The following is a 17,664-nucleotide window of genomic DNA, read 5'->3' on the forward strand; positions in this document are numbered from 1 at the left end:
CATGATGAGAAAAGGCTTCATGTATCACCAATTACAGTGACCTTGCTCACCAATGATGAAGAATTGAATATAATGCAGTCTTAGCAATAACCTGCATTATAATATGGACAGGATTAAATATGACAGAAAATTGATCGTTTTCCAGATAGTTTAGGGCAGTCACAGAGTAATCAATCAGATTGTTGTACAATTGATGACACAGAGGTCAGACAGTCCATATAACTAGGTTCTTTTTCATCACACTATAGTTCACCCAGGTAATTCAGTCATTATGACAGCCAAAATTTGTGATTGATTAGGTGATTTTCAGTTCAGTTCTGAGACAGCCTACATCAACCTCAATGTTTACCATTCAGTACATTCCTCTTCCATTTGAAATGAAACTGTCTCAGGATAAGTATTAATTTTTGAAGCCAAAGTGCTTTAATAGCTACTGAGTGGAAATGCTGGCTGAAGTGTCTTCAATCTGATTAATCCTAGGACTGCTTTAATCCACTTCCACACGTGCTCTGGTTTCAAAATAATTAGACAATAATAGTGGGACAGAACTCCAGGAGTGCAACTAATTTTTCCAATTAATTGTGCAATGGTCAAAGGGAGAATCACATCTTTATGTTGATTGATAAAAGTCAAAATTAAGTAAAATTCAAGTAATCCAGATCTTCAAAACAATGTTAATTGTAACACAGTCTAGGGGTCTCTTGAGTTATGAAGATTGCCTTAAGAAGATGCCACTTAAAAGGAATTTTAAAGGATTCGTGTTAGCAGGATAAAACACAGTGGGAGTTTATTCCTAGCAGAGCAAATTTCAAGAGCATGTGTATAAGGGCATGAAAGAGCATTCTGTATCCAGGGAACAGCACAGAGGTCAGCACGGTTGGAGCAAAGCAGGAGACATGGCCAGAGAGCTGCACACGGGTTCCAAAACAGAATTAAAAAGCTAAAAGTGCATCATTAAACTGTGCTGGTCATGAATTTTAAGCAAGAAAGAGAGGTGCTCAGAAATGCTTTTTAAAAATCACCCTAGGCAACATGCAGAGAGGATTGATTAAAGTGGATATGTCAGCAAATAGAAGGAGTTGCAGAAAATCCAGCAGTCCAGTAAAGAAATAAGTCTTGAACTTGGGCAAAACTGGGATAGTCAGGAAGGTTCAGACAAGAGTTGCTTTAAAAAGTTGAATCATGAAACTAAACGATCACCTGAATATAGACAAGGTAAAGAGAAGATTCTAGAATGACACCTCCATTTCTGCCTCTGAGGGAAATACATGTTCAGTCTGAGAGATGAGAAACTTAAAAGTACCTGGGGAGTTTCCAGTAGGCAGCTGAGATGTAAGATCCTGAGAGGTAAGATCCTGGACAAATGAGTGAGCCAATTACAAGCATACTCAAGTGGTGGGTGAAGGCATACAGGTGAGTAAAGCAACCCCAGGAAAGTGTACTCAGAAAGAAAAATAGCCAGACCCTGCAGAATACAGATAAGATCACAGAATACCAAAATGGGGAAGTAAAAAGTGATCCAGATCTGTTTCATCAGATAACCTTTGACATAACTATAGTGGTAAGACGTAATTAGTCATTTTGACAGCCAAACATTTCTGATAACTTAGACAATTACCAGTTCTACCTAGCAGGAACGATCCCAAGCAGCCAAGGATGGAGAGAATTTCAAGTCAATAGAAGTAATCAGCGGTAACAATGCCACCAGGAGACAGGTGTTACTGACACATGAAATGTTTGTTAGGTATTGTTGAATTTAGTAGTGGTGAGCAAAACAAACATCCTGATAATACATCAGGAACACTTGTTATGGGTTGAACTATGTCTCCCAAAAAGATATGTAGCAACTCTGATGTCCCGTAGCTCAGAATAAGATCTTATTTGGAAACAGAATTGTTGCATATAGAATTGAGATCACTAGATCAGGATTAGCCCTATGGCTAATGCCCTTATAAAGAAAGGGCCACATGAAGACATACCTAAGGAGGACACCACGAGAATGACAAAGACCAGGGTGACTCAGCTGTAAACCAATGAAGAGCAAGAATTGACAGACACCCCCAGAAGGAAGCTTGGGAGGAGAGCCAAGGAAGGTTCCTACCCAGTCTCAAAAGGAACAAGGTCCTCCTAGGATTGGTTTCAGACATCTAGCCTTACAGAACTATGAGACAATTAATGTGTTGTTTTAAGCCACCCCTCTGTAGTGCATTGTTATAGCCGCCTGAAAAAGGTTACAGCTCAAAGTTCAACCCTGAGGTAAGGGTACAGTTCTGAACTAGGATATACCCGATACACCTGATCAGTTCTCATATCATTGGAGATCTATGGTCTAAATTCAGCAAAAGGCCTGAGTTAATTCAAATTTAATTGAGAAATCATTCATCTTTGTATTTTTCATCACACGATGTCAATAAACAAGTTCACTGAATTTACACTTCAAAAATATATTCTCTTTGTCATTTGCCTTACTTAAATGTTGTTACACATGCAAGGTTAACTAGATAATTAAAGTCATTTCCTAGAAGATTCAGGTCAGAAAAAATAATTAACCTGAATCATCTAGGTGATAAATTTTTAAAAAGATAAAAAGGAAAGAATGGTGGTATTTTCTCTTGACCTGTGTATAAAAATGCTTCAATTTTCATGTGACTTTTAATGCACAGGCCCAGCTCCATTTGAAAAAAATAAAAGTTTTCACAGAAGGAATATGCAAAGGTTCTATTTTTTTAAAGATATCCTTTAAGTTCTAAGACGTCTTTTCACATATTGTTTCCATTATCACTGTAGATCTCCTAGCAGCAAAGAATATTCTCATATTTTTTAAGCCGAGATTCTATATCTCAAAGTTCTTGGAATAACCTGTGTGTTTTATGTTTGCCTTCTTTCAGGAAAGGAAAATATAGATCTCAAGAAAGAAAAAAATATATCCAGCACCTTAGGCAAAATGTAAGGAGAGAACACTCCAACAAAATCTAACTTGCACAATAAATCTGTTCTGTCAGATCCCTGACAGGCATGCTTATATTGACCTCTTTTTGTTTGCAGAGGAAAGAAACCGGTGTTGATCAAAGGTTACAGTAAAATACAAAATAAATTGGGACATAAAGTAGCAACATGGACTCCCCGCCACACACACACCTCCCCAGGTCAAGACTCTTTATTTTTATTTCATTATGCTCAGAAATGCAAACTGCAGTGAATTTCCCTCTAATTTTCTTATGAATGAGTTATGTTCCTTTCTTTACAAGTTTTGTGGAAGCTGAGAATGAGAATACAATAAATATTTTAATGCATGATTATGGTTCTGTTCATCTTCAAGTATGCAAAATATTTTATTCTGATGAATAAACGCCTTAAGAAACTGATGTTCACTGTACCCAACAGCTTTGTATCACACTTATCTATTCAATCCATCAAAGTCTGACTCCTCATCTGAAAGTCATAGGACTTTTAAGTTTGTATGTATGTCTGTGAGCAGATGCATATGCATCCTCTGTTGTGTGTTTAAGATGTTGGACATACCTAAACTTTTTATTACTGCCTTCTTAATGAAACACATTGGAGTCCCAAATCTCTTTTAATCCTCTTAAAGTGATAAAAATGTAGCTATATATAAACAAACCTGGACTTCACGAAGCACTCTGATAAAAATATAAAATACCTAGCACAGTAGCAAGAAAAAGAAGACCAGAAAAGAGGAATGGGGGATCCGAAGTAACGATTATTTTGCACCTATGACATTTCTAATATTCTCTCAGGGAAGGCCTCATTACTATCACTTTTTTTTTTTTTTCAAACATAAAGTTGTAACAAACTACATGAAATAAAATTGATAATGAAAAAGGTACCCTAAGTCTAAAATGTGGGTCTCATGGCTAAGGAAACACTGCAGCTCAATGGTGTAGGTATACGTGGGTGCCAGCCATGCAGAGAGCCGGCCTGCCCAGCAGCTTCTCCAGCCTTAAAGCTATGCAGCTGGGCAGCTGGGCACATAGGCAACCATTACCAAAATGGCCACGTGAGCCTGATGTTGGATGCTACAGTGATATAGAGACTCAGACAGACATAATAAAATGCAAATTATACATTCTCTGTAACAGACATAGATAAAGGCATCTGGGAGAAGAGAGTACAACTTTGAGTTGGGAGGCTCAGTTCAATGTCTGCCTTCATGGGGCGCCTGGGTGGCTCAGTTGTTAAGCAGCTGCCTTCAGCTCAGGTCATGATCCCAGGGTCCTGGGATCGAGTCCTGCATCCGGCTCCTTGCCCAGCGGGAAGCCTGCTTCTCCCTTTCCCACTCTCCCTGCTTGTGTTCCTTCTCTTGCTGTGTCTTTCTCTGTCAAATAAATAAATAAAATATTAAAAAAAAAAAAAAAGAATCTGCCTTCAGCTCAGGTCATGATTCCAGAGTCCTGGGATGGAGCCCCCAGTCATACTCCCTGCTCAGCGGGGAGTAGGCTTCTCCCTCTCCCTATGTGTGCTTGCTCGCTAGCTCTCTTTCTCAATTCTTAAAAAAAAAAAAAAAAAAAACTTATAAAAAGAAATGCTGTGAGTTAACTAAACTTATCATGGGGATCATATTGCAATATACACATACATCAAATTATGATGGTGCACATGTTAAATACAATGCTTATATCAAATGAGATTTTAATAAAACTGGACAAAAAAAAATGCTCCAGGGAAGAGGTAACCTTTTAGCTGACTTTGAAGGATATACAGGATTTAAAAACACATCAATGAAGATAAAGGAGCATCATAGGCAAAGGGAATACGGGAAAGTGGGGATTATAAAAGTATCTGCTTTACAATAAATGAGAGTATCAAACAAGATGCTTTCTGTGCGACTACCTCCCAAAATCTAATTTAATTATTGTGATTAATAGTCAGCTGAAATGATAAAGTGGACCCCCTGAGCTCAAAGCCTTGGTATTTCCATTAATTTTCCAGTTTGTTCCCAGGACCTTCAAAGCCCTGGTTAGGTGAAGCCCTATTTGAGGGAAACCACAAAACTTTGTTGAGAAATATGAATTACTTCCAAGAACTTGAATAAATGCTGCTAAATTACAGTAATTTTCACACTGATTTATAAATCTAATGCAATCCCAATCCATATTTTTTAATTGACAAAATGTTCCAAAATTTATCTGAAAAAATAACAGGCAAGGACTGGAGTGTCTGGGTGGCTCAGATGGTTAAGCACTGCCTTCAGCTCAGGTCATGATCTCTGGGTCCTGGGATCGAGCCCCACATTGGGCTCCATGCTCAGAGGAGAGGAGTCTGCTTCTCTCTCTCTCTCCCTCTCCCCCAACCTGTGTCTGCGCTCTCTCTCTCCCTCTGAGGTGAATAAAAGCTCTTTAAAAAGGGCAACAATTTAAATTTTTGAAAAAATTTTAGAACTGCTGTCTTACATATTAAAACAGGTTACAATTCTCCAACAGTTAGTGGAGCCAAGAATAATAAGGTTCTATAGCAGGGACATTAAAAAATACTTAATTGAATAGAATAAAAATAAGACAAATAGAGATAAGTAATCTGCACTTAATGAATGTAACAAGTCAAATAATTTGGGAAGGAAATGTACTTACAAGTTGTGTTACATCAACAGAGCTCCCACCACATGTATCAACTCCAGAAAAGACATTTGTGGTTTGCAGCTGATCTAAAGGAAAATCTATTAGAGGCTTAACTGAAATAACCAAGTTCTGGCTCGAGAGCAGAAAGAGCTCCCAATCTAGCTTCTGAGCATAGGTCACCACCAGACAGCCTGGAACATCTTAGACCAGGATATGGGCATGTATTCTGCAAGCACAAGCCCAGTAATAACTCAAGATGGTAGAGAAAAAAAGCCCCAAGAGAAAACAACAGATACAGAGTTTTAAACAAAAATAGACAGTAGATATTGCTGACAACAACTATAGCAAACAAGATGCCAATAATATTTGCTTGCTAGGGATCATACGGCCAGCTCTCAGATAAGCCTGGCTACCCACAAGGACTACGCTGAGAAATAATGAGAATGACTCAAAAATATTTTATGGTGCTTTTATGTTCTCCAGTTTTTCCCTTTCCCAACCCCAACCCCAAACTGTAAGTTCCCTCAGGGACAGGTACCTTGCTGACTTATTCTTGCATCTCCACTTCAGGAGAGAATCTGATGCATGGCTGGATTAATCAATATTTAATGAACATGTGAAACTTAAAGTTTATGAGACCCCTTAACACTTTTTTTAAATATTCCCCCAAAATCTTTATCATTTTATTTTTTAAATATGAAGACTTTCTTTTTTTGTTCTCACAGCTGCACATCTCCCATAGAGTACACAGGTGATGGCTGACAGAAGAGGCTAATGCAGAGGAATCACCATGTTTTGTGATTTTAGCCAACAGCAATACCGTGAAAAAAGTCATGCAACAGGTTTCCAAGAGAAATATCATGACTTTATCAAGACAAATATTAGACCAATCTATGTTTTCTCTTATTTGACGATTTAAAAAGAATAGAGTATATATGTGTGTATATATATGCTACATATATATATAGTATGTGTGTATATGTGTATATATATAGTATGAGTGTGTGTATATAAATTCATACACATTTCCTCCTCTAGGTTTTAGTGGCTAACAAATCTAAGCTATTTCAAGTTACTTATACAAAAATTATAATGCAAATTTTTGAAGTAAAAAATACTAAGCTTATCTTCAATAAAACAGAAGTCTTTAAGAACCAAGAGACAGGGGAGCCTGGGTGGCTCAGTGGGTTAAGCCTCTGCCTTCAGCTCAGGTCATGATCTCAGGGTCCTAGGATCGAACCCCGCATTGGGCTCTCTGCTCTGCGGAGAGCCTGCTTCCCTTCCTCTCTCTCTCTGCTTGCCTCTCTGCCTGCTTGTGATCTCTGTCTGTCAAATAAATAAATAAAATCTTTAAAAAAAAAAAAGAGACAAATCAGTTTTCTCAAATTCTGTTCACATTAATGCTCCCAAAAGATAAGACTTTTTTTTAACATGAGTCTTTAGTGAAAAGAATAAATTTCAAAAACACTAGTTTTCCTCTGAAGCAGCAGCAGAGAAAACTAGTAATATTTAATAATTGCCATGGAAAGCTGTAGCTTCACAGTGCAACTTGAGCAACCCCTGTTCCCCTTCTCTGTGATTCCAGAACTGTGTCTCCCTTCACTTGATTTATTCACTACCATATCAAAGGCCTATGATAATTCTTACTCCTCCAGAGCTCTGAGAGAACAGTAGAAACATTATACTTCAAAGAGCCCTGCTGGAGAACCATAGAGCCACCACAGCAGCAGTCAGATCTCTATTTTCCTTTTAGGGTGACGATAAGAGAGCGAGATTATAATAATAGCTATCCATTCCAAAGTGCCTACCACGTATCAGATACTGCTCGTACTCTCTCTCTATATATAGTTCATATATGTACACACACACACACACGCACATTTATACAGTTTATGTATACACCCACACACATATGCATGTGTGTATCCCACTTAATCCTCAAAACAACCCTACAAGACTGTTGTCATTATTGTCTTCATTTTATGGATAAGGATACTGAAGTACATGGAATTAAGGTCACTGAGTTAATTACTGTCCGTGACTAGGACACAGTTACTGTGATTCCAGACCTGACATTATTAACACAAGGCTCTGCTGCCTCACTGGGGCAGGCATTCAACAATCCAGCCTTTCAGACCAAAGCAAAAAAATTCTTTTCCTCTGTCCTTCTGTATGCACATTTTGATCCAGGAATGGAGGCATTCCTATTTTTAGCTGGTTAAGTGGCTGAGGATTATCTCTGCCATCGAAATGATATTCCCCATGTGGTTGTATTGAATAAACTTATTAACAGTGAAGTTTTCTCAGGTAAACTTGAGCTTTCCCAAAATAGCTGATCTCCATGAAAGACCACCTTTAATTGGTTTAAGTCACAGCAGATACAACTAAGATATTTAAAGTGTCCCATTACAATCCAAGAGATGAAGTCCTTTTGACCACAGCTTTCTCTCTTCATCGGCTCTTGTTCAACCCCATTAGTACCTGGAGGATTTCCATATCAAGCTCAGGGCCTGGTCCAAACAGGATCATTCCTATATCCTTTCCTTTCACAAAATGCAAAGTTGGCTCCTGTTTTAATAGCTAGGCTTATTGCATCTACACCACAGTTCACCAGCCAGTAATTTCCATAGGTATTTTAAAAACACTAGTGCTCCATATCACTCGGCATCAGGGAAATACAAATCAAAACCACAATGAGATATCACCTCACACCAGTCAGAATGGCTAAAATCAACAAATCAGGAAATGACAGATGCTGGCGAGGATGCGGAGAAAGGGGAACCCTCCTACACTGTTGGTGGGAATGCAAGCTGGTGCAGCCACTCTGGAAAACAGCATGGAGGTTCCTCAAAATGTTGAAAATAGAACTGCCCTATGACCCAGCAATTGCACTATTGGGTATTTACCCTAAAGATACAAATGTAGTGATCCAAAGGGACACATGCACCCGAATGTTTATAGCAGCAATGTCCACAATAGCCAAACTATGGAAAGAACCTAGATGTCCATCAACAGATGAATGGATCAAGAAGATGTGGTATATATACACAATGGAATACTATGCAGCCATCAAAAGAAATGAAATCTTGCCATTTGCAACAACATGGATGGAACTAGAGCGTATCATGCTTAGCGAAATAAGTCAAGCAGAGAAAGACAACTATCATATGATCTCCCTGATATGAGGAAGTGGTGATGCAACATGGAGGCTTAAGTGGGTAGAAGAAGAATAAATGAAACAAGATGGGATTGGGAGGGAGACAAACCATAAGTGACTCTTAATCTCACGAAACAAACTGAGGGTTGCCGGGGGGAGGGGGTTTGGGAGAAGGGGGTGGGATTATGGACATTGGGGAGGGTATGTGATTTGGTGAGTGCTGTGAAGTGTGTAAACCTGGTGATTCATAGACCTGTACCCCTGGGGATAAAAATATATGTTTATAAAAAATAAAAAATTAAAAAAAAAAAAAAAACACTAGTACTTTTTAATAACAAATCAAAGTAGAGGAGGCACCTGGGTGGCTCAGTGGGTTAAGGCTCTGCCTTCGACTTGGGTCGTGGTCCCAGGGTCCTGGGATCGAGCCCCGCATCGGGCTCTTTGCTTACCGGGAAGCCTGTTTCCTCCTCTCTTGCCGCCTGCCTCTCTGCCTAGTTGTGATCTCTGTCAAATAAACTTAATAAAAAAAAATTTTTAAATCAAAGTAGACAACCTGCATGTGCTTTACACTTCATACCTTTTTTACTTCCATCTTCTGCCTCTATATGCTTATTGAATTCCTACTATGTGCCAGACATTGTATTAGGTACAGTTGTAAGGAATATAGAAGGAAACAAAAATCCTTAACCTTCTGAAGTGTACATTCTATGGGGGGAGACAGAAAACAATCAAGAACATAAATATGTAAATATCTCATTTCAGACACCCTTAAGTGCTATACAGAAACAGTGTGATGTGACAGGAAATGAGCAACAATGACTGAGGAGTTAAGGTGGGACATGGGGTGGCAGAGAACAAATGGGGCCAGGCTTATGCAAAAGATTCCTACTGGTTGAGATCTGAAGGGTGAAATGGAGTCAGCCATTGGAGGAGCTGGGAAACAGCATTCCAAGCATTCTCCTCATTTATTCCTCCACCTGACCCAATGAAATAAACATTTTAGAAGAAGGGACACATTTCACAGTTAAGAACACTAAACATTCAAGACATTAAATGATTTACTCAAAGCCACCCACCAATCAATGTACCTACCAAAGATGGGGCAGGAACTATGACTCAGAGCAACCAGTGCTCTCTTTCTCATCAATTTCCAATAATAAACTATCTGCCTACAATAAGATTGTGTGGTTTTCCAAATTTCAAGAAAATGGGTGAATAACTCAGAAGCTTATTTTATACCTTGGATAACTATATTCAAAAAGTGAATCATCCATGTGCTTGCTTCGGCAGCACATATACAAAAGTTGAATCATCCTATAAATAGTTTGTAGGGACTTACCTTTGGACAACCATTAAAAAACAGTAAGCTAAAACCATAATTTTTGGCTTTAAAATGTCAGATTTCTGCTATCCTATTAACTCCATTTGCTTGGTATTAATGACTGTTAAACTGTGGTTTAACAAGAAACAACATGCACTTTAAATACTTAAGCAGTTGTGGCTATTATATATAATATTAGGGAAATGCACTATAAAGTAACTACTTAAATATATAAATGTTGTATTTATAAATACAATTTATTTCATAAAAGGTTCAGTTTAAGGGATTTACAAAAAGAGAGCCAAAATAAAAAATTGCTAGCATACTAAGTATAACAACTTTCAATCCACTGGTGAATGAAGTACATGTTTTTGAGAACCCTCAAATTATATCTTCAAATACTTGAACAACCAGAATACAGATTTTCAAAAATTTATAAACTGCTATTTATCCTTCACCTGCCACTCCCTCCTACACACAAATACACCAAAGACACACATACCTACTAGCTTTCTTCTTACAGTCTAAACCATCTTTCTATCCTCAAAAAAGGGTAAAAAGAGAATAGGGTGGGTCCATCACTTCTGTGATGTTACAAGAATGAGAAATGTCGAAAATAGCTAGAAGTGCTCAACAAATAATACAAAACTGATAAAAGTGTTTCCCTTGTGCTTGGGTAAGATAAAGGGGGAACATAAGTATAGAGGCATTCTTGAGGACAAAGGGGCCCTTAACATCCACCCAAGGAAGGCACTTGGGCCTGAAGAGAATCTCATTCAGCTTCTGTCTGCTATCTGAATTTAGATTTTGATCAGAATATACTAGCGGAGTTCTATTATTCTCTAAGTACCCCCAAGTCATTCTCTTCTCCATCCACTTGATTCTAAGGATTTTAAAGTTCCACATTTCAGTAGCTGCCATTTTAGTTAGATCAAGAGAGCAAAAGGGTACTGAAATAAGGTATGTGGAAGAATTTAAAGTATTTAGAGGTAGATTCACTTTCAGTACAATCTCGCATCAAAGAAAGTTCTATGTGGGGAATTTTAGAGGTTTAGCCCTTAATTAACTCCCCCAAACTAGTTGAAAGTTTTCTTCCAGGCCATTCACTACTCTGGGAAAATCCAACCAGCCCCAGGCATAAACTGGAGAAGATCAATTTCCAATATATAGATAACACATACTTGGTCTGAAGTTTGAGAAGAATCAGTGCCATCCAGGGAATGTGCTTAGACTATGTGTTAAGAGAAATCTGGATTTAAATCTTTTTTGTGACACTCATACCTATGTAAACTTGGAAAAAAAATTTTTCCTTTGACTTTTAATTTCCTCATTTGTGAACATTCAACTGTACCCCAACCTTGCTGAGTTACTTCTGTGATGAAATGCTGTAACACATATAAAATGTTTAGCAAAGTTTTAGCAACATCAGTATTGGTCTTAAATATTTCAGTTGTCAGAAAGTGACTCTGATTTCCTTTTCACTGGAGAGAAAGGAGTTACTGTACCTGGTTTAAGATCAATGAACTGTGTTTACTATCAGAAGTCCCTGGGGAAGAAAAAAAAAAAAGAAAGCAGATGATCTGATCTAATATCTTTGTCAGGAGGATAACTGGCCCTTAAAGGAAATACGGGAATGAGTTTAGCCAAAAGGAAGAATCTTATCTAGTGAATGTTCTTATCAGGATGTCCATAGTTATGAACTGCTTTTAGAAAGTAAACCTAGCATTAACAGATTCATGAGAAATGTCTCCCTGGCTTAAGTCACATAAGTTAGGGTCCTAGAGGATCCTTAGGACCCAATGTCCCATTTCCTATCAACACATCCCTGAACTTTTGAAAATATGCTCCATCGAGGCAGAGCTAGGATTAGGTAAAACTCTAATAGGCATTATTAACTGGATTTTCATCTACATTTGACTTTAGTTTACGGACTGTAATACAGATCCATCCAGGACAGTTAGCCATTTTCAGTGTTTACAGATATTCTGAACATTACTTGGTACAGATGTTGAAAAGAAGATGTAAGTTGCTCAGCAATCTTTATTTTAGAAATGTTTTGTTTTCCTTTTCTTGTTTTTAGAAAATTTTCAACAGGTACAAGTCAATGATCTAATTAATTAAAATATTTTGGAAATTGTGTTTGTTGGACAAAAATATCCATGGAGGGGCACCTGGGTGGCTCAGTGGGTTAAAGCCTCTGCCTTTGGCTCCGGTCATGATCCCAGAGTCCTGGGATCAAGCCCCGCATTGGGCTCTCCGCTCAGCAGGGAACCTGCTTCCTACCCTCTCTCTCTCTCTCTCTCTGCCTGCCACTCTGCCTACTTGCGATCTCTCTGTCAAATAAATAAATAAATAAAATATCCATGGATTTCTATGCATTAATTGTGACAGTTTCCTTAGATACCAGAGACCTAAAACCTGTCAATCTATGGAAAATTTACCTTAACATTTATCTCCATTTTCCAATTGAAACCAAAAGACAAAATCCCTGTCCCAATTTTCTTACATCATAAGGATCCTTTGAGTCTCCTGATGACAGAATATGATTTTTAACATGTCAGTGAGCACTAGTACAAGAACAAATAATGTGAACCAGAGAATGAATAACTGAAAGTACTACAAGAAGTACACTTCTTTCTATGGAGTTTTCTTACATATATTATTTAATTCTCCAAGTATGTCATAAGACAAGTATAATTATTTTATTTTGCAGAAGAGGAAATTAGGCTCAATGGGAATACCTGACTAATCCCAAATCTTAAAGAATATGGAAAAGAAACCAAAAATAATATCAATTGAATAAAATCCAAAAAAAGGACTTTTGAATGGTCAGGAACTGTGAAAGGTCAGAGATTTTACCCTCCTTACACCCTAAGGTGTTAGCGTGCCGTAGTCCGGTGGCTATTGATAGAAGACTCCTGGGTCAAAGTCAAACCAGCTTATCACTGCCCATAGCAGCGGCCAGAATGTCAGCATTTGCATGGTTTCCCCATGAGCAGTAATAAGGGGCTCAGGTGACACGTGCACACATGGTAGGTTGTATTCACAACACTGAGGTTAGTGAAGCCTTCACAACAGGCAAAGAGAATGCTTACTTTTGTTTTGCTCCAGGGGAAGACACTGTCTCTATCTCCCAAAGCGGCTGACTATACAAATATTAAAAGATAGTCTAAAACAAAGGCGTCAGTGCCTCTCAAGGCCTGAAGAAATGTGAGAGACCCACGGAGAATTGTTTCCCAAAGATATATCAATTGTTTCACAGGCCCTTTCTATTTGCTGACAGTAATTAAATGTTAAATGTAATGATAAGCAAACACAGGTGGCAACACAAATGGCAGGGATTTTGAACCATTCTGCAGCTCTTTAGGCCTCCACATGCAACTGATAAACAGGCAACCCTCTTCCACCCTGGAATTTATGGAGTGTTTAAAATGTAGTTAATAATTGTATGAAAAGATGAAGAGTAATCTGAGAACTTTTCTTAGGAGAATGTTCACGGAAATTGATCATAAGATACAAGGATACAAGCTAAATTAAAATATCAACTTTTATATGCTATGACATTAGCATCTTTCTCATGCCCCCATTTGATATCCTTTTTGTAAACCAGAGTACTAAAACAAGTTTTAGGGCACCTGGGTGGCTGGCTCAGTGGGTTAAACCTCTGCCTTCGGCTCAGGTCATGACCTCAGGGTCCTGGGATCAAGGCCTCCATCAGGTGCTCTGCTCAGCGAGGAGCCTGCTTCCCCCTCTCTCTGCCTGCCTCTCTGCCTACTTATAGCTCTCTCTCTCTGTCAAATAAATAAATAAAATGTTTAAAAAAAAAAAAAAAGTTTTAAATGACTGAATTTTCCGGCTAAAAACAACTATGATTTCTTTTTACTAGGATGACTGTCTCTAAAGCAACACACGGAGAGACTGTCTCAACTTGCTGTACTACTTCTTTATCAGAAGAAATTCTCATTCAGTTTGAATGAAACAACCTTGACTTAGCCATAATTAATCTCTATATTTGATATGTTCCTTTTACATTCTATGAGCAAGTAACAAAAGAGCTCTAATTGACTAAAATTATAAATGCAATGCTGATATAAAATATCCATTAGCAGATATGTGGCCTATTTATAATTCTGCTAAAGCTGCCAACATTACCCTGATTCTTAATATCAAATGACCAGATTAGTAGAGGACTTTTTACAGCTCATGGTACATTAAATGGCTATGATTAGAAGAAAAAAAAAATTTAAACCCATCTCCTAGTTGAATTGTTTTACAGACTCTGGCCCTACTGGTACATGGTGGTCTTTCTATTGTTAGTTTAAATCCTTATAGATATATTTGTTAATAATTCCAGAAAACACACAATTTTAAAGTTCTGTTCATTAACTCAGATTTTTTTTTAAAAAAAGCTCAATGAAATCTTACAGCATAAGTGTCTTTTTACCTAAAGTGGAAGAGCTTTAGTGGGTGACCAGGAGAACTAGACATTGGTACCTTACTTTTCTTAGCCTCAGATTTCTTCAAGTGCCATGATATCCAGAGGTTCACCTTACTGAATTATGATATTTGATAACTAAAGGTCTCATTTAAAGGCACCTTCTCCCTGCATACTCAGTCACTAGCAGGTCCATAAAAGAATGAGAGGCATGTTGATTTTAAAAGTGGGACACTCTGAGTAAAAGTCAAGAGAAAGCCAATACATGGCAGAGGCCTTCTTTTCTTTCCATCAATTACCTGTGTCGATCAATCTGCAGGAATACACTCTCAAGACCTCAGTACTCGGACACCATGGAAAATGTAGAAACCGGTTCCTCCATGAAAGGAATACACCCTCTATGAATGAATATACCCTATAACGTTCCCACAGTTAGTAGGGATGAGTAGACGTAACTACAGAAGAGGAAAAATAGGTAATACAACCAGGGTCAACAGACAACACCATGCAAATTCTCAGCTGGAAACCACCATAGCTGCACAGATAAAGCAATGGAGAAACGGACCAAGCAGGCAGAGTAGCTGTTTCAGGGAGCTAAAAGAACATGTGCTAGGATTTCTATTTGTGAGAAAACCCTGACGCATATAACTACATAAAGATTTGGGATCAAAGTGTGCATAAAGCCAATGCATTCTCAGCACAGATGTAACCTATGCATTCTCTTTTCCTCTGCGTGGTTTCTTCAGTAATTGGTTTTTAACTGAAAGTTATTTACATAAATTGGGAACATGATGTCTTACCCTGTATTTTTAATTGTTTCAGAAAAACCAAATATTTTTTAGCATTGTCTGTGTCAGGCCCTCTTATGAGGGGGCCTTTAAATATATTCTCTCATTTGTGCCTCACAGGAGGGCTATAAATACCACCACAGTCACCACCAACTTTACGGATAAAGAAATTAAGACAAAGGATATTTAGTAAATTTCCCCAAATCATACAGTTAGTGGACAGTCTTGACTGGGATTCAAACCCAACCAGGCTGGCTGCAAAATCCATCATTTAATCACTGAAAGTGCTCCCCATTTAGGGAGTCTTTACAAATAAGAACACATCACATGTCAGGAGCTCATGAAATGGATTACTGTAGAAAGTTTCTTAGCATGTGCACAGCCCAACATGTTATAGAGCTATAAATACACACTCATATGTGTACCTGTATGTGAATTTATTTCACTCTTATCTTTCCAAATATGAAGAAGCCAGTTTCTAAGAGCAACAGATGGAATTCACTTAGGCATTGCAAATACTTCATAAAGAAGCAAAAGCTTTAAAAAATTCTTCTTCCAGTATGTAAATATCAAGTATTTTTTCTTTACAAACTTTTTAATACACCAAAGATGTATTGCTGTTCCCCAGACACACACATTTGTACATACATATATCCTGCACCTGGTACACTAGAATAATGTCAACTGTGTTTACTTCAATAATTACCTTCAAACAAACACATGTAGTGATTTTATCTGAATGTCAGCTCCCACACGGCACTTTCTGTGTCTAGCTAAGGCCTTGAGGAAATAAATTAATAGATCAAAACCTGGGAAAATTCTAATCCATCCCTCAAAACATCACTTCTCAAGTCTAGGCCAGGCTGAGAATTATTGCTCTTAAAAGAATATTTTGCTTGTGTGGACATTCAACCTTGTGCCCTACAGAAATGATTAGCTATTATACTAGGGAGTTGGGGATAACGTAGAAAGTTGGGTGAATAGTACTTGTGGACCATGACTGTGACTAATAAACGGGTACTTCATATTTTTGGGTTCTTACCCCACCTGGTTAACTTTAAGAGTTTGGATGATGTTAAGTTCCCTTGACTTTTCACAAATACAAGCATGTGTAGTCTAACCAGGGAACCATTAACTGATGTTCATAGCTCTCACTGACCACCCCCACCTTAGCCATTACATGATAGAATCAAAAGCTTTAAATGCGGCAGGATCTGTCGTTACCCCTGTGACCTAATTTACTACTTCACCTTCCCTCACAGTGTATATGTTGTGGCCAGTCTCGACAAGGGGCAATTCCTCTAGAACGTGGCTCTTCATGACTCCATCCTTTTCCTTAAACCTTTCCCTATGGACTGGTAATATATGTTTGCAAAGTAATTAGGAATATATGTGTCTTTACTAGTTAACACTTACCAGCACTTATTATTGTGAACTGTATCTACATTAGGATAGATCCTACTATATGAGTGCAAAGTAGAAGAGGTTGCGCGACTTAGGACCCAGGCTGACACATCTCAGAAAACTGTAATTACATGAACTGGATAACGCAGCCTCCTCAGACCTGTGCCGAGAGAGAGGCCTGATGGCTGGGATACTATTCTTCCCTGATCTGGCACCTAAGTGACAGACACCACTTCCATCTACAGTCTAACGTCCCACATGAGTCAAATAACCTCACCTAATAATAAGTAGGCTGGAAAGTGAGACACATGGCATGTTGAACAACTGAGCATCACTGCAATGATTAGTTAGCAATGCTTTTACAAGACTAGAGGAGGGGTTCTGCATGTTTCATGGTCCATAATTAGAACCCTAGAGATAAACTGATTTTACTTAGGTCAGTTAGTACAATAATCCTGTGTTAGTACAAACACAGAAACTTATTATTGGGGAGAGAGGGGGATTATTGTAACATTTGGCTCTTTATGAAATTGTTCATGATTAGAGTATTATGGGAAGAAGATCAAAGTTCCCATTTAGTCACTGCATGATCCAGGAGTTTCCTATACTGCACCTCTAACCCCAGCTACCCCAGGTTACATCTAGCATCTGATAACAACAACAAAGCCTGCCTGTATCATAACTATCTTAATATCATTACCCAACACTTAAAGTACATATTCTACTGCAAGTAATTTTTGTTTACCAGGACACTTATTCTCATTGATCTAATTATTTTATTGTCAATCTCTGCTTTTAGGACCCCAAGAACACATTCTACAGATTTTCATTATTCACTGATTACTTCGCTTACCTGTTTGGGCTATTTTTCTTAGTAGAAAAAGTATTCTAAAAATAGCATTTTCCTCTCTGAAATAAGTCTATAAAATTGAAAGTCTATGTTTAATGAATGCCTGAATATATAATTTGGTTGTAAATAGCCA

The sequence above is a fragment of the Mustela lutreola genome, chromosome 14 (genome assembly GCF_030435805.1).
Source record: "Mustela lutreola isolate mMusLut2 chromosome 14, mMusLut2.pri, whole genome shotgun sequence".
Taxonomy (NCBI): Eukaryota; Metazoa; Chordata; class Mammalia; order Carnivora; family Mustelidae; genus Mustela; species Mustela lutreola.